General features: G+C 41.3%; 1 non-coding gene across 1 annotated transcript; it reads right to left on the bottom strand.

Moving 5' to 3' along the window:
• Window positions 1-2,720: 2,720 nt before the first annotated feature.
• On the bottom strand, window positions 2,721-2,827 carry LOC141645023 (small nucleolar RNA R71). The gene has a single exon (XR_012544619.1). It is a non-coding gene; the product is annotated as a small nucleolar RNA R71 (small nucleolar RNA).
• Between the last annotated feature and the right edge of the window lie 19,989 nt (window positions 2,828-22,816).

The following is a 22,816-nucleotide window of genomic DNA, read 5'->3' on the forward strand; positions in this document are numbered from 1 at the left end:
CGGTCATCCGTAACAGGGGGCCAAGTAGATTTTTTCTGGGTCATTTCATGTTGTGCTTAAATCGGAAGGAGTCGAGTTGAAGTAAATATTCAGCCTTTATCAGGTACTCGATATTTCTCAGCGCCACTCGAGGAGCTGTAACTGAAATGCATGGCCATGCTCGAATACGAATTCATTTTATCAGTTAAGTTACTCTCTAGTCGGGGAAACCACTCTTGATACAGATCGATTGTAAAATACGACCTTTGCGGATCCGGATCTGCAAATTATTTTACATTGAGTGGGAGAAATTTTAAATGAATATGAGAATCGGTTATCGCACATACACTTGTACGGACAAGTGGGAGTTTATGGGAGGTGGTGTCCTCCAGTTAGTGCGGATAACGTCATTGCACGTACACTTGTACGGACAAGTGGGAGCTTGTTGGGGCTGGTGTCCTCTACAGTTAGTGCAAGGACATATAAATCTCTAAAAGGATCAAAGGGTATACTTTTGTATTATTATTAGTTGGTCCACGTTCATCAATAACGGTTGGCTTGCTAGATAAGTTTGACGTTATTGTCATACAGATGGCGGTGATCAACTGGTCCCTAAAAGTCACACCTATAGGATACGTTTGAGAGATGTGACGGTATGAAAATACAGTCATGTTGATGCCAAAGTTGACTAAGAAGTTAGTCGGAGTCATTGACTAATAATTAGTCAAACGCGATGTTGAGATGATTATTTAATACGGATTAAATAATAATGGCTAAGACGAATTAAGCGGTTAATTCGTAAATTAAATATAAACGATTATATTTAATTGATGTATATTGAATTAATTATACAATATTGTCTTTGTCGGACATGTATTAATATTTCAACTAATCCGTGTTATTAGTTGATGTTTTAATAACCGATAACCGATGACGATTTATAATAAAATCGCGTCATATACATTTAGCATTTTCGAGCCGGACCACGAGTTAAAATTAAGAGGAAATGAAAGCCCATTTCCCCCTCATGGCTCACGGTGGCGAATGAACAAACAAAAGAGAGGCTCTCTCTCTTTTGTAACCTAAGCATTTCATTTGCAAATAAACTAGGGTTTTTGAGAGCATTTTTCTCTGAAAAACCTAGATCTCACATCTAGCAAAACTCACAACAATTCTCTCAATATTGCAAGGCAATTAGAGAATACATTCTAGCACAAGGGCATAGTCTCAGACGGTCTTGGGTGCATCGATTAGGAGGAAATCTACGTTGATTTCTATCTTAGGCCGCATTTCAAAGGACCCGAGGTTAATTCTTATGCTTTATCGTTTTTCTCTTGTAATTTTGTTTTATGACAATAATCACATATAAAATTTGCGTTATAGTCCTAAATTTTAAGGGTATTATACGGATATTACCCCGCATGCCATACCTGGTCGATCGACTGACCACGTGAGGTTACCTTTGTTTTAATTGATTTTAATGTTGTATTTAACGAATCGAATGCATGCGACCAGTTAGATGCTTAATTTGTGACTGACCCAGTAGATCGAGAGATAGGGACAGTTGTTAGATCACCAATTAAAATGACTAAACTATGCTGAGATCGAAAGATAGGTAAAGTTTAGACCGTTAGTCACTTTTCAGGACGAAAGTTAGTATTAGTGATATTAGGGACCTATAGTGAGATCTAAAGATGCTATTTGTTAAGAGTGGACCGAGAGGACCTCTTTATTTCCCGCCTCATGTGTTTGATTTAGACCTGTTTAGTATGCTGCCGCCGAAGCTATAATGAACCGATCCTAGTACCTCTTTTTATATTTGATTTCATTTATTTCGTTGGTTTATATTTCTTTTACTGCTATTAGCTTTAGACCAAATCCAATCAAACCCCCACATTATTGTTACCTTAAGGCCGAAATTAAACAACTAGAAATTACGTCTGCCTCTCTGTGGTTCGACCCGACTGCCGCTAGCTATAGTTGTAGTTGGAGATTATAAATTTATTTTTGACACCTCACGACGGGTATCAAATTTTGGCGTCGTTGCCGGGGAGGCAATTGTTCTAATTTTTAGTTGTTTTTTATTTAGTCTTTCTTTAGTTTAAGGGACTTCCGTTCCTTAAACTTTTCTTATATTCTTTTTGTAGTTTCTTCTTATGCGCAGGTCACAGGGTGGTGAACTAGTACCATTCAATCCTGAGATCGAGAATCCTTGCGCGAGTTGAGACGATCACAAAGGGTATTACCGACAGAGGAAGGGCTGAGTACTCTGTCAAGCTACTACGAGAACGCTGTTCGAGGAGGATCCACCTACATCTCCGCTTCAATTTCTTTGAGACAGTCACTTCTCCGAAATTCCAGTCATGGTGAAGAAGCAACCATTGCTAGTCACTCGGAGCCGACAGTGCGAATCTCTACAAAGGATTCGAACTACCGGGGAGGCGAGAAAATTCGAGCCAAAGCCTTCCTATATTAACCTGGTTGAGAGAAACCGAGTTCGGGGAGCCGCAAATGAAGATGCAGCCAAGCATATGGATATTTTTATTGATTATTCTTTGCTCTATACCCCGCCGGCCGGTGTGACCCAAGACCGGATCAAGGAGACCATGTTCATTTTCTCCCTTCGTGATGCTGCAAGGGAGTGGTATAGAGATCTGGATCGAGCTGCTCATGGGATCATCGACTGGAATTCCTTGGCCCTGGCATTCTACAAAAAGTACTTCTCTGCCTCGAAGACGAATGCCATTAGAGCTCAGATCACGAGCTTTAAACAGGGGCCTGATGAGAACTTTTATGAAGCATGGGTCCGTTTCAAGAAACTGGTGCGAACCATACCGCACCATGGGTTCGAAAAATGGAGTCTTTGCAACCAGTTTTATAATGGGTTGTATGACGATCAGAGGGCTATTTTGGATGCTGCAGCCAATGGCCGATTTGCTGAGAACATGGGAGAGACTAAGGGGTGGAAGATCATCGATGATTTGGCCACTCATAAGGCTGGATATAGGAATTCGAGAGGAAACCAGAGGAGAGCTGCTGAATCTTCCTCTGTTGCTGCACTAGAAGCTCTCACTGCAAGGTTTGACAAATATGAGTTAGGAGGAGCTTCTAAAGGAGGGATGTATCATGTTAACGCTGTTTCAGACGGTCTTTTCGTCTGTAGAATATGTGGAGCTGAGGGGCATGTCTCAGAGAATTGTTCTGTCCCCTTTGAGTCTTGTGCTGCCTTTCAACACTATATGCAGACGAACACGTACTATGAGCTGAATGTCCACCCCAACTTGAGGTGGAGTAGCCAGAATGTTCGGAATCCGACTCAACCTCCATAACAGCAGCAACAGCAAGCTTATGTGCCCCTTCACAAACAACCATATCAAAAACCTCCATATGTGCCGCAGCAGCAACAATTCCAAAATTCTGAGTTCACTAAGTTGAAGAACTTATTGCTGAAGAAGTTCCAAGCTAGAGAGGTCGGGATGAAAATGCTAGAGAGCCAAATTGCTCAATTGGCTAGCAAGAGTACCACTCGAGCTCCGGGACACTTACCGACTCAAACTGACCAGAAAGAGACCCTAAATGCCATAACTTTGAGGAGTGGGTCTACCCTGGAGGGGCCTGCTATGGTCGAGGATGCCACTGCAAAAGACGAGGCGAAACCGAGTCAAAACAAAGCTGGAACGAGCAAAGGAAAGAAAAAGGCGTCTACCAGGTATATCAGTCGATCGACTGACATACCCGGTCGATCGACTGAAGTGCGGGTTACAAGAGCTTCTGGTCCTGTTCATCTCAGTCGATCGACTGACATCACTGGTCGATCGACTGAGATCGCTGCTGATAGTGAGATTTTTCGTCCTCCGATGCCCGACAACTTGAGGGATAATTTGTTTCGAGGTACGGCCGCCCCGAAAATTTTAGGGCAAGACCCGAGTGCTGATGGGTCAGACCCGGCTCCGAAGTACGACCCGATGTCGATCAATGGTTCACATTTGAGACGATCTGAAGAGGGTTCAAGCTTCAACAAGGAGAAAGTGGTGGACTTCTAGCCTAAGTCCACGGATACCGGCATGCGCGATTTAGAGGAGAGGGCTAAGCTACTTCTTACAGCCCCATATCCGGAAAGACTAGTGCCGACGAAGGAACAGGTATCTTTCAATAAATTTGAGAAAGTTATTCGTAGCTTGAATGTACAAGTGCCTTTCCTTGAGTTAGTTAATCAAGTGCCTGCCTATACTAAATTCATGAAACAACTCTTATCCAAGAAAAAGTCACTTGAAAATGTGCATACTGTCGCATTAACCAAAGAGTCATGATCTTATTTGTCTCACACTGCACCCCATAAACTAGAGGACCCAGGTAGTTTTTCTATTCCTTGTAGCATAGGTACCTTTTCAATCGAAAAGGCGTTATGTGACTTAGGAGCTAGTATAAGCGTCATGCCCTTGAGTCTTGCTAGGAAGCTCAAACTGACTAGGTTCACGATGTGCAGACATGACAAGATGCATGGATGGTGACCGATCTGCGGTCCAGCCAATAGAGTCTTAGAGGACATTCCTGTCCAAATAGGGAAGTTTTTCTTCCCCGTCGACTTCGTTGTACTTGACATGCCTGAGGATGCCCATATTCCCATTATTTTGGGTAGGCCATTTCTGCACACTGTTGGTGCAGTCATAGATGTCGGTCTAGGAACCTTGACCTTCAAAGTGGGCAAGCATTCTATTGTCTTTGCCCAGCCGGCTAAGAAAAAGGACCCCATGTGGCCTGTGACTTGTAATACGGTTTCTGACAAGAAATCGTACTTTGTGCTTCCCGATATGCCTATCTCTGTTCTGTTGTAACCCCTCCGCCCCAGGATCGGGAGCAAATTGGAGGAAGATTTGTCTATTTCTCGATATTCGCAGAGCTGGTTTGGGGAAGGTAGAGCCACATGTTGCTCCGGCTGTGAAGGAGCCGATCATTCAAAGAGGAGGTCTTGGTTGCCTTAGCTATGCCACCGATGAGGAAGTTGATGATGAGCCGGTCAAAGTGAGAGAGTCCGATTTCGATTCTGATGAGTCCGAAGAGATCATCGACTGGGGAGATGATAAGAGTGTTGATCCGTTGAGTTCGGCGGATGTAGAAGCTAAGAAGGGTGCAGCTGATGAGATAAGCACCGTTGAGGCTACCTCGAGTAGCTAGAAGCCGATCAAGTGGGCTATTCCGTGGCCGTTCTTGATCAACTACTAGTTGATCACATGTTTTCCAAACTTTTTATTTGCTTTTGCTAGACACTTTTTATCGCTTTTGTGTGCGCGAAACTTCGCATTTTATTTTGCTTGCTTAGGATTTTATACGCTTTAGAATTTATTTTGGGTTTTGCGCAATTTTGGGCGCGTATTATTGTGCACTTGCGGGTTTTTAGACCTCATTAGCTCAAATAATGGAGCAAATACGAAGAAATAAGAAGTTACAGCAGTATCTTCAGTCGATCGACTGAGCTATGTAGTCGATCGACCGGTCTGCAGTTTCCAGGAGCTACTGTTCCTTTCACCTCAGTCGATCGACTGAGCTACGTAGTCGATCGACCGACCTGCACTGCTGTACCTTTTTACGACCTCTCTCCTGCTATGTTTGGTCGATTTGCGAAATTGAGGGAGTTTTCTACTCCACTTTATCTTCCGTCATTTTATTTATTTCTTCTATTTTTCTCAATTATGCACATAATACCGCTTCATCATTGCTTTCTCGATTTTATGCGTAGTACTTTGTTTGTCTTTTCAGGTTCTTATTAGTAGCACTGCTGGCTACTGAAACCTCCTAGCTCACGCTGGTTTGGGGAGGTTTCCTTTGCTGCGCTTAACAGTCTTGTGAGTTTCTAAGTCTTCACTTCATGTCATATTTATTTGTTCATTTTCTCGCAAATTCCCGTTTCTCTTTTCTTCATTACATGATTTTGAACAATGGGGACATTGTGCACTTTGGTTTGGGGAAGGGTTTTGCGTCGCATATCATTTGCTTGCATTCACGTTTACATTCTGTTTTGCATTTTTTATTTCATTTTATATATGTATACCAAAAATTCAAAAAAAAAAAAAAACTTTGAAAAGTTTCATCAAAAATCAAAAATTTGCACGTTTATTTTAGCATATAGGTCGAGTCGGAACGGTAGTATTTCAATGATGACATTGCATCTGCATCTGTTTTTGCCTAAACCTTGCTAAATTGACATGTTATTAGTAGATTCATATATGCATATCTACGAGTTTTTCGTTAAATTACTTGCTGGACCTTAAACTCGACTTTGATTTTTGGCAAACTACATCATATTTATGAGATTTAGAGCCTATAACTGGTGACATTTATGACCGGTTTATTTAGGAATGTGAGTAGTACTCCTTATGAGACATGTCATATCAATTTGCATAAATATGAACTTAATCTGCTTAATACCTGTATGCATTCGGTTTGTGGTTCGTTGACACATGTGGTAGAGGTTTTACTTTATTCATTTTACCCATAAGCTCCACACTGCCAAAAATAGCCTTTTTGTCCCATTACTACATCCTACATATAGCCTGCCCTTGTCAAGCTAGTAGTTTAGTTTTCGGGATTGTTATTACATTTTGGTGGCATATGCTCATGTTTGAGATGTTGTTGGGAAAATGAAAAGAAGGAAAGAAATAAATAGAATTGAGAAAGAAAAAAAAAGAAGTGAAAAATGATTCGAAAAAAGAAAAAAAGGAGTTATGTACTGTTTGAGGCGGTCGATTGACTGCCCCTTTTGGTCGATCGACTGCAGCCCGAGAAGAAAAAGAGAAAAGAAAGAAATCAATTCGCATAATTTAAAGTCCTTATTATATGGCGATTTTTGCTCCCATGTTGCATTTATATCTTATGGGGAGTTGATTGATTAACTATTATGGAGATTGCGAGATTAGTGCTAATCATTTGCACCGGGTTTTATCGTTGATTTTGAGCAAGAAGTTGGATGTTGCCATATGGTTCCGTTTGGGTACTAGCTTGATCACCTGTACCTCCACTTTTCCATAAATGTTTTGCCTCTTCTTGCCCATACCTCACATATCCATATATATACCTCGGCATGTGTCATGGTCTTTTGTTGGTTGGAATGCATATGTACGGTTGTAGAGAGTACTTTCATATTATACTGCAAGCATGTTCTCATAGGTCGTAGTTAGGTGAGAGTCTTTACAAAATGAATTCTTTCTATCCTCTTATATATTCACCTGTGCTTATGTGTGATATGAGCGACCCGTGAGAGTCCGATTTGATAAGTCTCTTTGGTTAACGGTTCAGCGATTTTTGACGACTCCATAACTCGTTTGCATGATTCATTCGCTAATTGATTGTTAGTTACTGCATTAAAATTGGTTTAGGCTTTACATTTTGTAATTCGCTCTGAGATTGAACTCGTTCCATTAGGTCATTAGATCAAGTCTAGTTCTTGCTTGGGGACAAGCAAGGGTTTGGTTTGGGGAAGTTTGATGCGTGTCTTTTATATGATGTTTTACATCCCATTTTACACGCATTTCAGAGCTCATTCGTGTAGTTTATGCTACCATTTCCCCCATTTCCATCTACTTTCGTGTTTTTGTACATTATTGCAGAAATGTGAAGAATCCAGCGGAAATCGAGCTAAATCCGTCCTCGAGTATCCTGCATTGCATTTGACGTGAAGCATTCGCTTAAGGAACGAGCTTGGTGCGCAATCCAAGGCCCAAAAGAAAAATCCACGAGATTATGAAAGTCAAGTAGCAGCTAAAGCAGTCGATCGACCACTTCCTTCAGTCGATCGACCAACCCTCGGGCTCCAGAGACGCTATTCAGTCGATCGACTGTACACTGCTATTCAGTCGATCGACCGGGTATGTCAGTCGATCGACCAAGACGCTATTCCAGACGAGAATTAAAAGATCGAGATTTATCAAGCCCATGAGTTATTAGGTTTAGGAATTATGTTACGTATACTTTCTATATAACGTAACCTAGTTCGACAGATACAGGGATCCGATTTTTATCTAAGTTTTAGACAGTAACATTGAGTTTTATTGATTCAAAGAATTAGGGTTTGGAACATTGTTTTAGCATTGGAATTTCGTTCTTATTCTTAATCATTCCTCTGCAAGTTCGGTATTCCTTCTGCCTTATTTAGATTCACTTTTATTTCGTTGTTAGTATAGAATTGCTAGTTATATTCCAAGCCAATTTTATCGTTGCATGTTAATTATTTATCTTACCGCTTTAATTATGAATTCAGTACTTTTATGCCCTAGTTTTATTGTTGTTATCACCCTCAGCATGAGTAGCTAAATTAATTGTGCTAGGATGTAGGGGAATTATAGCGTAGGCGGCGTAATATTAATTTGTGCTGAAATCGCGTGTCAGTCGATCGACTGCCATACCTGGTCGATCGACTGACCACGTGAGGTTACCTTTGTTTTAATTGATTTTAATGTTGTATTTAACGAATCGAATGCATGCGACCAGTTAGATGCTTAATTTGTGACTGACCCAGTAGATCGAGAGATAGGGACAGTTGGTAGATCACCAATTAAAATGACTAAACTATGCTGAGATCGAAAGATAGGTAAAGTTTAGACCGTTAGTCACTTTTCAGGACGAAAGTTAGTATTAGTGATATTAGGGACCTATAGTGAGATCGAAAGATGCTATTTGTTAAGAGTGGACCGAGAGGACCTCTTTATTTCCCGCCTCATGTGTTTGATTTAGAACTGTTTAGTATGCTGCCGCCGAAGCTATAATGAACCGACCATCCTAATACCTCTTTTTATATTTGATTTCATTTATTTCGTTAGTTTATATTTCTTTTACTGCTATTAGCTTTAGACCAAATCCAATCAAACCCCCACATTATTGTTACCTTAAGGCCGAAATTAAACAACTAGAAATTACGTCTGCCTCTCTGTGGTTCGACCCGACTGCCGCTAGCTATAGTTGTAGTTGGAGATTATAAATTTATTTTTGACACCTCACGACGGGTATCAAGGTGTCAGGGAGAAGTTAGGGAGAAGTTAGGGAGATCAGGGAGAATTGGAAAGGGAGTCCGGGTTTGGAAAGAGTCCTTATGGAAATTATATTCCCTTTCCATATTCAAGGTAGGACATATCTAGGGTTCTTACCCTATAAATAGTCAAAGGAGCAAATCAAGAAGGCATTCATTCAACACATCGATATTCACACATCAACATTCAAGATCACATCTCGGCATATAATATACGTTCATTCATGATCTTGCAGGCCTGATGCCTAGGGCCAGCAGGATTAGCTTTGTGCCACGATTGTAATCATCCTCCTATTCATATAGTGCAATACTTGGCAGGGTACCGTCCCTCCCGCGGTTGTTCCCACATAGGGTTTTCCGCGTCACCAAAATCTAACTTGCCAATTTACATTACGCGTTTTATTTTTCTATTTACTTACTGACGCACGAACGAGCATACAAATAACCAACGAATAAGACTACATTGACCCTAATCAATCGACTTGGGTAAAAATACCTAAACACCTATCTTCATTTGTTCTGATACCCTGACACCCTGACAGCCTGATGGTCAGGTTAAGGTGAGATACTGATCAGGGACGTCTGTGGATTTCCAGGCTTAACAGTAAGTATAATGGGAGAAAGAAGAGGTTGCTGGTTTGGTATGCATTAGAATGACAGTAGTGTGAGGGTGTTGTTTTGGCGGTGGTGTGAAGGTGGAGAGGATGGTGTTGTGGCAGATTGGTAGGTGGGTTTAGTGGAAAGGTGGAGCTAGTGTGGAGTAAATCGTAGATTGATTGGGTGAGTTTGGGTGGGAAGGATTTTTTTTAAGTTTTACTTTTGTTTAATGCCACATCATCAACAAGTCATTTTTAACCTAATATAACAGGTCAAAATTTGTTCGGTCTATTTTGAGAGAAAGGTATTTAAAGCTGGGGTTATTCTGAGTTAAACTGTAGTTTGGATTAATATGAGAAGATGAGGTTGATGATTAAGATGTATGTAGTGTCGAGTTTCTTATCACCAACAATATTTATAACCCAATATAGTAGTATAAATTGAGGTCGAACCACAAGGATGGAGGGGTTTCTACTTAGTTTGATTAGGAGTCTAGTCTAGTAAAAAATAAAAGGAGTTGATTTAAACTTAAACTACAAGATTTAACTAAAGCAAGCGATTTAGATGACGTGTATACGATTGATTAAAGGACAAGGGCTTTTGGGTTCATCTAAATGGTTTAAGGGCAAACATGATGACGTAAGGGGTCAATGATGAGGGTTTATCATAGGATGAACAATTAATGTCTTGATTATCCTAAAGGTGACTACTAACTTTCATTAAACATCACACTTCTCTTAAACATACAACAAGACCACCACAAACTTTCATTCAATGGAAGAATTAAGCAATAATGAAGAAAGCCATGTGTGCTTTCACTCACAAAATTCATCAAACACCTTGTGTGCATGGATAAAAAAGATAAACAATTCACCAAAGACCCAAATAATCATACAATCATGCCCATTAATTCCATTTAGTCCCCCCCTAAACCCTAGAAGGATTTATACTCACACATATTCAAATGGTTCAAACAAACTGTAGATACCCAGTATCTGCACCTTCCAAAAACCACCCGATGATGATCGGACTGTAACGTGTTTTTGATATGTGTACGTGGATTGGCTATACATGATACGGTTTAATGCACTACTCGAATATGAAAAATGATTTCAAAAGTTTTCTAACTTCATTTGCATTAAAATAACACTATTTAGAGTTAAAACCGTCTTCAGACCCAAAACCGACTCAGAAACTCGCAACTTGAGTAAACCTGAGTCAACCCGAGTCAACCCACATCTCGAATGTCAAAAATAATGCCATGAATGTTTTCATCATGTCATTTCCATTAAAATGACCCTATTTAGAGTCTAAACCGTCTTCGGACCCAAAACCAACTCAGAAACCCACAACTCGAGTCAACCTGAGTCAACCCGAGTCAACCCAAATCTCGGATGTCAAAAATAATGCCATGAATGTTTTTATCATGTCATTTCCATTAAAATGACCCTACTTAGAGTCAAAACCGACACCGAGCCAAAAACCGACTCAAAATTCAAATCCCGACTCACACGGGTCAAACCCGAGTCAAAGACACAAAATACCTACCCCAAATATCACCTAAGAGGAAGCTTACATGGCTAAGCAAACCTCAAAGACCACAAATCACAACCAACAAAACATTGGTTAGAACAATTACAAAATCCAAATTTGCGAAAGGGACAGTACAGCCCATTGAGTCACGGGGTGGCTCGCGCCTCAATGGGGTGTCTACTTAGCCTCTAAGCAAACACAACCGACCTACCATCCCACATTTCTCTATAAATACCCACCATCACACACCATAATTTACACGCGAGCGTTCGCCCCTTCACCTCTCTCTTAAACTTCTAGACTCGACTTCCTAAGTCATAAAATCGACACGTGTTTCCGACCTACCGATCGTAAACACAAGCCTTACACATATTGTTTGGTACCGTCGCCGTGCATTCGACCGACCCATTCGACCAACTCAATTCATCAATCAACATGTTTTAATTAACATATTTTCAAACATATTTTCAAAACTAAATCCTTTTTTTAAAGGCACTCTTTTAAACTTCTTTGATCGTGAGTAGTCGCAACGAGAAAACCGTCTCTAAAGTCGTCTATTTCGCAAACATCAATACACGTAAGTTTGAGGGTGTAAATATCTCATTTATTTCATGTCCTTACTGTTTTCATGAGTTTACATGCATGAACAATGCATAACACGATCCAAAACATGGGTTAGACGAGCCAAAACTGAGTTTTGGCCTGAGGCAGAAGCCCCTTATGGTGCACACAGGCTCGCGCCTCAATGGGGTGCTCAGGTCAGAACTCAACCGTGATTGTTCTCGTCTTTCCTCTTTAATCCATTTTCTTATTTGTAATCGGTTTTACCATTTCAAATGTTTTAATTCATTTTTATGACAAACTTTTTAACCATAAATTATAATCACCCTTGGTTCCATATACCATGACGGTTTAATCCGTGTCTCGGTGAGATTAATTGGTTAATTACATTTTAAAGGAATTTCTATTCTTTTATTTACCATTTTAATTCATTTTTATGATACATATTTTGACCATTATAAAAATCATCCTTGGTTCTTTATACCATGACGGTTTATTCCGTGACCCGATGATATTGTTGGTTAATTACATTTTAAAAGAAATCCTTTTCTTTTATTTACCATTTTTCTCATTTGTTTACATTTGTAAATATATTAGTCATAATTCATAATCATCCTTGGTTCTTTATACCATGTCGGTTTAATCCGAGTACGATGAGAAACTTGACTAATTACAAATAATTGAACTTAACATAATTAGTTCAAATCAAACATTTTCCTTTTACCATTTTATTATGCTTTTCAAACATGCAAATCCGGCAACGAATATTACTAACATAATAGTAATTGTTCCAAGTCATGCAAACAATATTTGCAAATCTTTAATAGCAAATACGGTTTTAAATAACCTTTTCAAAAACCAGGAGACGCCCCCTTGGGTCGCCCCATGGCTCGCGCCCCAATGCAGCGCCTGTTTCCATCTTTCAAAACCAGGGCAGACCTCCTTCCATCGCCAATAGGCTCACGCCTATACTGGCTGCCTGACACTGTTCTGTCTCATTTTAGCACTTGTCTAGGACAATCCCGATTACGGTTAACCCGTATACATGACGGATCATATTGACAAGTTTACGTGTTTTTACACTTTGTCATTTGACACCCTTTTCAATAAATGGATCGTGGTAAGCATCATAACCCGAACTTGGTAAATGGATGTTTAATTTCCGTTTTCACATGCAAATCAATCTAAATCCAACTTGACATCTTATGCTTGATATTTGGATTTACAAACCGACTTAGAAAGCTCACGTGTTAGGTTAAACTTGTGGATGCGCATTCATGCATTTTACACCGTTTTATCAAATCTTGCACTTAAACAACCACGATCGATCAGTAGAGGCCGCTAACGCGGGCGGGATTTGGTGTCCGATTAAAGGGCTTCCCAATACATACCCTCACCCCTTACTCAGAACCTTTGGATAGTGGATGGCCTTATCCAGGGCGCACGAGAGTCATTTTAGGCATAGAATGCTAAAAGGGGGACGATTCCTTATCTTTAGTACCTATGTCAAACACCGCTTTTTGCCTTGATTTGACCTAGGTATAAAGTGGATTCGAACGGGTTCCAGGCATCCCATAAATGCTTGGTGGCGACTCCGAACATCTCTACATCGTTTCGCGGCCCTTGCCGAGACGATACCGACCGATCTAAAGCGATCCGGTCGAAAGCATTTTTACGCCGCCGAGCGTGGCTTTCAAAGAGACCTCTGCATGTCCACAGATTAGCTTGGCGTGCAGGTGGCCCGTGACCGCGGACCGGTAGGCGGCCTAAATCCACAGACTGAGACGTGGTCCATGTCCACAATTTGGTGACTTCGCTGGGGAAAACTAGGACACTTGTGTCTTTGTGATCCTTAGAGGTAAAACTCGAACGAGGTCGTGGTTAAAGTGCATTAATTGATATTACGGTCATAAGTCGGGTTCCTTGTCCGGGCCCACAACCTAACCTTTATCGACCAATTGGCTCGTCTCGTCGGCGTGAGTTTTTCTCATCCCCGCGTTTCGAATCCCGATTGAGTCAAGCATACCGTTGACGTTACACATTTATGTTTCGTTAAAGAGCTTTCATCACTTTCGAGCACGAGGCTAGGGCACCCTCCTTACACATTTTGTTTGGATTGGTATCCCTCTCGCAAATCGGGGTTTGATTGCTTGGTGTGTAACCCACCCTTTTAAGCCAAAACCCGTGTCAGCATAATGCATAATATAATGAAACTGTGAGTGCTTATGTGCTACTTGATCATAAGTCCTTCCGTGTCATTTTCAAACTTTCTAAAACACCTTTTTCCGCCGTTATAATGGCCGTTTCAAACCTCGGTCTTTCGCCGACCGTTGCTTTTCAACAAGCCTTTCTAGGCCGTCGTAATGACGATTTTCAAACCCGGTTTGTATAACCATTTCAACACGCCTTTCTAGGCCGTCGTAATGACAATTTTCAAACCCTGTTTTTTACAACCATTTCAACACGCCTTTTTAGGCCGTCGTAATGACGATTTTCAAATCTGGTTTTTACAACCATTTCGAATCACCTTTCTATGCCGTTATAATGGCCATTTCAAAACACGGTTTTTATAACCATTTCAAATGCACCTTTTCATGCCGTTGTAATCTCAAACCTTGGTTTTCACAAACCATTTCAAAATACCCTTTTTACGTCGTCATAATGGTCGTTTCAAACCTCGGTCTCTCGCCGATCGTTGCATTTCTCAAAGCGCCCTTTTACGCCGTCGTAATAACGAATTCTACCCTCGAATTTTCAAAATTCGAAATCAATTTTCAAACAAAAACATTTTCAAACCGTCGTAATGACGATTTTAACCCGTGCGACTTTCCAAAATTTTGAATCTCGTTTTCGAAATCAAATTTGGCTTTTCTAAGCCGTCGTAATGACAATTTCAATTCTCACAATTTTCGATTTGCATACCGTCTTTCGAAGGTTAAAACGGTTTTCTAACCCGTCGTAATGACGAATTCAATCCTCACAATTTCTAATTTCAAATCTTTGAAAACAAATTTAATCGTTTTCAAAAATCAAATCTTTGAGAACAAATTTAACCATTTTTCAAATTTCAATTCAGAATCAAATCTCTGAAAACTAATTTAACTGTTTTCAAATTTCAAATCCCATTTCAAATTCTTTGAAAAAAAATTTAACCGTTTTCAAATTTCAATTCAAACTCAAATCTTTGAAAACTAATTTAACTGTTTTCAAATTTCAAATCCAACTTCAAATCATTTGAGAACAAATCTAACCGTTTTCAAATTTCAATTCAAACTCAAATCTTTGAAAACAAATCTGACCGTTTTCAAATTTCAAATCCAACTTCAAATCATTTGAAAACAAATTTAACCGTTTTCAAATTTCAATCTGATTCCAAATTGTTTGAAAACAAATCTAACCGTTTTCAAATTTTCAACCCCACTTAAATCCTTTGAAAACAAACTTAACCGTTTTCATGGCAATTGTGATGACGATTCCAAATTATTTGATTCTCGATTTTCTAATCCGTGATTCGGAATTTCAAAAACCGTCTTTGGAAACAACACTTTGTTTTCAGAGCCGCCGCAATTTCAACTCAAACCGTCTTTTGAAAACAAACTTAAGACAACTCTTCAACTGATCGACTTTCGGAGATCCCTACTCTTTGGAAGCCGTCCATAAAACGACAAATGAATCTTTTTAAAAATTTCTATTTTCGAAAATTTCAATCCACCTTTCCGATTCAGCCTCGAGTCGATTAGAGTCCAGTCGATTTCAAGTCAAATCGTCTAGATAACATCGAGTGTCTGCCAAAGTTAGTACCTGCCTTCTGGTCTAGGTCATGTCGCCTAATTGTCGAGACATCTTCAATAGCATTAGTAGAGTCAAAACCTCTCGGGTATTAAACCCGCATTTCCCCCTACATTACGGGTCAAAGGTCAAGTTTGTGTACATGTCTTGTCCAATGGCGTCACGCCAGTAACGCACATCCAAACCGAGTCAGAAGTCGTCTGTCTAGGCATCACTAAACTCGACACTTGAGTCTAAGTTCAATGTCATACACCAAGAGTTCAAACACAAGAGGTCATTCACGATCTTTAATGAACTCATAACCTAGTCACACCGTCGCGTCTTCACCACATAACTGGCTTTTATACATATGTGTCGCACTTGCCTTTGTTTGTGCAATACCTTGCCAAGACAAGTTATAACGCCTATCGTTATGTCAAATAGGAATCCCTTGGGTGCCATCAATCGCCAACCAGAAACTCGGGAAGCCGATCAACCTGCATCCGCCATGACTTCTGCTGAAACCAACAACATGGTCCTTCGACTCCTAGCTACCGTGGAAGACTTGAGCACTCGTCTCTCCCAAGTTGAGGAAAAAATGATAACCGGGAATCTTCCCTCTTCTGATATTGAGCAAAGGGTTAAGCTTCTTGAAAGCCGGCTACTGGCCAACGACCAAACCAAAACCAGACAACCTCATAGGTCCTTCCCTGATTTGGGTATGCCTTATGCCACAGCCTTGGAAAGGCTAATCTCCCAAGGAAAGCTTAAACCGATTGGTCCAACTCCATACCCTTTACCAAACAAGCGAGGACGTAGATGGGAAGGAAAACTGTTTTGTCAATATCACCAAGGTCGCGGACATGACACTGAAATGTGTCTCCCCCTAAAGGGTGACATCCTTGATATGATTGAGAAGGGCGAGTTACCATTACCTCCCTCAACAAACAACAAAAACAACCCTCCATAAAACCCTATTGGACACAGCCAGGAATCTTCCCTAGACTTCTCTCACCTCAGCCCTCCTGACGATGAGGAAATTCATGCAATTGATGAGGATGGCATACAAAGCGGTATAATGATGCTCTCTGTCTCCATCAACAACATATTCTCAAAGCTGCAAGTTGCTATCGATCATTTGAACACTCGGGTAGCTAATTTGGAGAAGAGGTTTGGTAGTACCGAAGATGAACCTGACCATCAAGGAGAAAACCAACCCTCTGTTCACCAACTAACAGTTGTTGGAAATGAGGAGTCATCGGATGGTTCCCACATCCATGAACCCACAAACAAAGAACATTGAATCACCTCACCAAATATCCTTTCAAAATTCCAAGCAACATCCCAAAAATTTCCCATTGACAACGACCAAATCCTGCTTCTGCCCAGGATTGACAAAAACAAAAACAAAACTCATAAAAACACCCCAAAGAACACCAATGTGGGAACCATTGGAAAACATCAAAGGGTATTCACAGATCTGGGAATAACATATGGCACCGCTCTGGAGATACTTGCTTCAGAAGAAATGCTCCAACCCATTGGTCCGACTCCGGACAAACCCGAACACAAAAGAGGCCGATTCTGGGATGGTAATGCCTATTGCCAATATCATCAAGGCAAGGGTCATGACACCAAAACTTGTTTCAAACTCAAGCATGCCATTCAAGATATGATTGAAGCTGGCAAAATCATAGTTGCACCTCTCAGTCAAGACAATCCTCCTGAATGTCTCAAATCAAACAGCAAGGTTGAACGTTCTCAAAGGACATTCACCAACCTCAACACAACCTATGCCGCAACTCTTGAAAAGCTCATGACTGAAGGGAAGCTACAACCAATCGGGCCCACTTCGGACCCGTCTGAATGCAAAAGGTCCCGATTCTGGGACGGCAGTGCCTATTGCCAATATCATCAAGGAAGAGGTCATGACACTGAAACATGCTTCAAGCTGAAACATGTTATTCAAGATATGATCGACAACCATCAACTGATAGCTTCATCCCTATGCCAACCAAGTGATGAAAATAGCCCTCATGAACATCCCTTTCTGCAAGGAGATAAAAGCCTCATGGACTGTTGTCCTCATATCATCCCCAACAACGAGAGTGAAGTGCTCAAGTGGGTCAATGCTCAAAATCAAACATTCAAGCCGCTGGATGCTGCAAAGGAGACCTTCGAGGAGGAAGATGATGATTAGGAGTCCGTATCTACGATTAAGTCTGAGTCCGAGTCCGAGTCTTAGGCTTTCTCATATCTATCCTAGCGTTTGTCCTTTTATTCCTAAGTGACAAACTGGGGGCTGTCCCCATGAGTCACATGTATTCATCGAGTCTGTGCTAACATCTTATTTATCTAAATAAAAGCACAATTTCCAGCTATCATATATTCTCCTCTTTACCATTTTCCGTTGACAACGAGAATTGATTTGAGAATTGATTTAAAACGAACAATATGTTCCAATTCAATGTGAGTACACTCGAGTGACGTTCCGTACCGAGCAAGCAGAGGACTCGAAACTCCGTGTCCATTTTCTTTACCTATTCCATGTCTGGCAATAGAAACCTTTCATTAACACCCAATTTAGAACGAGCTTCTATCAAGGGGATCCTACGACGAACCCAGATAACAAACCAGAACATCTCCTTGTTCATGATCAATGATGGAAGGCAAGCCCATTCCCCACAAAAACATCCCATCACCAATTATTAACTTTTCACCAACGGGTACACCCCCGTCTGCACCTTTACCTGCCTCGAACGAAGGACGGCAAAGAACCAATAAATCAAAAGCCAAAGCGAAAGGCCAAAATCAAAGGCCCAAGCCAATAGCCATTCACTCAATGCCAAAGCAAAGCCAAGGCCAAAACAAAGGCAAAAACCAAAGCCAAAGCGAAAGCCAAGGCAAAAGCCAAAACAAAAACGGGATAGTGAAATTCAAATTCACTATTTTCACAAATTTCAAACGACGGAATTACAACCACCCTTTTCAAACAAAATGAAATAGCGAAATTCAAATTCGTTATTTTCACACAATGTCAAACGACGGATTTAAAAACCGTCCTTTTCAAACAAAATTGAAATAGCGAAATTCAAATTCGTTATTTTCTCACAACCCCACACGACGGAATTACAACTGCCCTTTTCAAACAAAATGAAATAGCGAAATTCAAATTCGTTATTTTCACACAATGTCAAACGACGGATTTAAAAACCGTCCTTTTCAAACAAAATTGAAATAGCGAAATTCAAATTCGTTATTTTCTCACAACCCCACACGACGGAATTACAACCGCCCTTTTCAAACAAAAACGAAATAGTGAAATCCAAATTCGCTGTTTTCCCACAATTTCAAATGACGAAATTTAAAACCGTCACTTTTCAAGAAAATGAAATAACAGAATTCAAATTCGTTATCTTCACAAACACTGAAATGACGGATTTAAAAACCGTCACCTTTCAAACTTCGGACCAACAAGTCTAACACAAACATCTAAAGTCCAGGACTAACAAGTCCAAAGCCCAGGACGCATGAGTCCAACGTATAAAGTCCAGGACCAACAAATCCAAAGCCCAGGACCCATGAGTCCAAAACACCAAGTCCAGGACCTACTGGTCCAAAGCCCAGCACCCCTAAGTCCTTCTGCAGACTACTACAAGGAAACCCATCTAGGATCCTAGGGATTCCCCTCAAGATCATAATCAAAATTGCTTCACCCCTAAGTCCTTCCAGAGACTACTACATGGAGACCTATCTAGGCTTCTGAGGATTCCCCTCAAGCTCGCAATATCGCACCTTAACCTTTAAGGTCCAGACATGGAAATCTGATCCCATGTTATTTACCAACCATTTCGTGCTCAGGCCATATCAAGCCGGAGACCCCATTCCGCATCACACTACAAGCCGTTACCCTTCGGCCTAAACACCACAAAATTCTTGCTCCAGATTTTTATCTGTTAAGCAAACTCATTATTTCCAAGCTCCACATTCCCTAATGTTGAAGCCATTTTTCACCACAATCCCCACGGAGTCCTCGAATGCTTTGCTATCGAGAACGGGACATACCTAATCTACCCTTAGAGTCCACTTTTTAGTGTGCTCAAATGATAAGGAACATTTTCACAAATTACACCTCTTCGATTCATGATCAAGAGGTATTTATCTCCAATCAACCTTTAAGTCACCAAACGGAATTTTTCGTCGTGACGCTCAACTCCAGATTTTTATCTGTCAAACAAACCATTATTTCCAAGCTCCACATTCCATAATGTCGAAGCCATTTTCACTCTGGCCCAAATACGGAGTCCTCGAATGCTTTGCTACCGAGAAACGGGACATACTCAATCTACCCTTAGGGTCCACTTTTTAGTGTGCTCACATGATAAGGAATATTTTCAAAAATTACACCTCTTCGATTCATGATCAAGGAGGAATTATCCCAAATCAATTTTTCGAGTCACCAAACGGCTTTTACCGTCGTGACCCACACACTTAAAGGTCCTAACATCTCGCTTAGGCACACAAACACATTCAGAACTACGATCTGGTTTGATTTCACTTCACGTGAATACGTAGGCAGTCCTTCATGGACACAACCATACACCTCACAACCACTTCAAGGTCCTAACATCTCGCTTAGGCACACACCCTGAACTACGATCTGGTTTGATTTCGCACACACGCGAATACGTAGGCAATCCTATTACAAGGACACAACCACACTCCCACACACATTCAATTTTCAAACCTTCAATTTGCAACCCATTGCACACAGAGCTCAGAACTACGATCTGGTTTGATTTCGCAAACACGCGAATACGTAGGCAGTCCTATTACAAGGGCACAACCGCACGCTCCTTTCGCAACATTTCCAATTTTCAATCCTCAATAACCGGCTCGGAACTGCGATCTGGTTTGATTTCGCAAACACGCGAATACGTAGGCAGTCCCCCAACAAGGACACAACCGCATATCTCTTTCAATCTCAAGCATCAACATCAATCCTGAAAAGTAGCCCACCCAGCTACAAATATTAATCTTATACCTCTTTACTGGGGGCTTCTTCCTTAAGATGTCGCCAATTCCTTGTTTTGTCAAATTCCCACCTTCTCACTCTGGGAGCTTCTCTTTCGAGACGTCACCCGTCCTTTATCCTCAAACATCTTTCGAGTCTCGACTACAGTCCAAAATAAACCACCCTTAGCCTAGTGCTCCGTTCGGACGATGACAAGGTTTTGGTTCCGCTTTCCGAATCATCATGCCTCAAGGAGGGATCTCAAAAAAGCAAACGGAGGCAAAGGAGTTGTCACCCTTTCTTAGCGGATCTTCTACTCCGATGATTTGACGCGCGTTGACACCCTTTCTTGGCTAGGAGTTGCACTTACATGTGCAAAGTTTGTCAGAGTCACCCCCATGTCGTGTTGATACTGAGTTGGCATCACGTTCACGACTGTCCATTTGTCAGTCTGTCAGTATGTGTCTGTGTGAGTCCGTGTCCCAACGGCCACGTGTCTCCAATCTATTAAATCACAGATCTACGAGAAACAAGACTCGCTTTCAAGCTTCACAACATTCAAAACTCATATCTCCTCTCACGCGAGATATTACGTGCTAATTGCTTACATGCTTATGTGATCATATGCTTATAATCTTACATGATAGTTGCTTATATGCTAACTGCTCACATGCTTACATGCTTATGTGCTTATGTGCTTATATGCTTATATGCTTGCATTCAACATGCTTGTCTATGCGACTGCGGATTTGTGTGGTCACTAACCATGCAGATAATCTTGAGAAGACAAACTCATTCCAATTGAGTACTGGGTTCTTCCCAACAAACGGCGACCCATCAAGTCCAAGGGCTTTAACCCCGTCGATTACATGGCATACGCTACCTCCCAGCGAGCAACAACTCATATCCCCGGCGAGTCCTGAGAAGTTTCTAACTCCCCAGCGAGTGCCGATTTTCAAATGGATGTCACACATGCTATTTCCCACAGTCGATCTTTCGACCACCATGGCTGGCGAGCCTTTGTCCGCAAACAAGATACAACTCAAGGACGTATCCCGAAGATGCCTCGGGTAAGACTTCTTTTCAAAAGCTGGAGAGCCTTTGTCCGCAAACAAGATACAACTCAAGGACGTATCCCGAAGATGCCTCGGGTACGACTTCTTTTCACAAGCTGGCGAGCCTTTGTCCGAAAATAAGATACAACTCAAGGACGTATCCCGAAGATGCCTCAGGTACGACTCCTTTTCACAAGCTTGCGAGCCTTTGTCCACAAACAAGGTACAACTCAAGGACGTATCCCGAAGATGCCTCGGGTACGACTCCTTATCACAGCTGGCGAGCCTTTGCACGCACACGAGATACGACTCAAGGACATATCCCAAAGATGCCTCAGGTATGGCTCCTTCCTATGGCTGGCGAGCCTCAAAACGCACCACCTTCAACACCGGCTGGCGAGCCTTTGCGCGCAAATGATAGAAGGACGTATCCCGAAGATGCCTCAGGTATGATTCCTTCTTATGGCTGGCGAGCCTTTATACGTAGTCTAATGGACTTTAAACGACCCGAATCGGAAGTCGACAGACTCTAAAATGTTCCCGATGGCAGGTCCTTGACTCAAATCCTCGAGTCGCCTCGACGTCGCCCTTCCCGACCGCAGGTCCTTGGCTCAAACCTTTTGAGTCGCCTCGACGTCGCAGTGGTCTTCAGGTTGTAATCTTTGATTGACCTGGAGATCATACTTTTGACTTTCGCCCTGTCCAAGCCTCAGTCAAAGTGGGGGCTCTGTAGATACCCAGTATCTGCACCTTCCAAAAACCACCCGATGATGATCGGACTGTAACGTGTTTTTGATATGCGTACGTGGATTGGCTATACATGAGACGGTTTAATGCACTACTCGAATATGAAAAATGATTTCAAAAGTTTTCTAACTTCATTTGCATTAAAATAACACTAGTTAGAGTTAAAACCGTCTTCGGACCCAAAACCGACTCAGAAACCCGCAACTCGAGTAAACCTGAGTCAACCCGAGTCAACCCAAATCTCCAATGTCAAAAATAATGCCATGAATGTTTTCATCATGTCATTTCCATTAAAATGACCCTATTTAGAGTCTAAACCGTCTTCGGACCCAAAACCAACTCAGAAACCCACAACTCGAGTCAACCTGAGTCAACCCGAGTCAACCCAAATCTCGGATGTCAAAAATAATGCCATGAATGTTTTTATCATGTCATTTCCATTAAAATGACCCTACTAAGAGTCAAAACCGACACCGAGCCAAAAACCGACTCAAAATTCAAATCCCGACTCACACGGGTCAAACCCGAGTCAAAGACACAAAA

Source organism: Silene latifolia, chromosome 2 (genome assembly GCF_048544455.1).
Source record: "Silene latifolia isolate original U9 population chromosome 2, ASM4854445v1, whole genome shotgun sequence".
NCBI classification, from domain to species: domain Eukaryota; kingdom Viridiplantae; phylum Streptophyta; class Magnoliopsida; order Caryophyllales; family Caryophyllaceae; genus Silene; species Silene latifolia.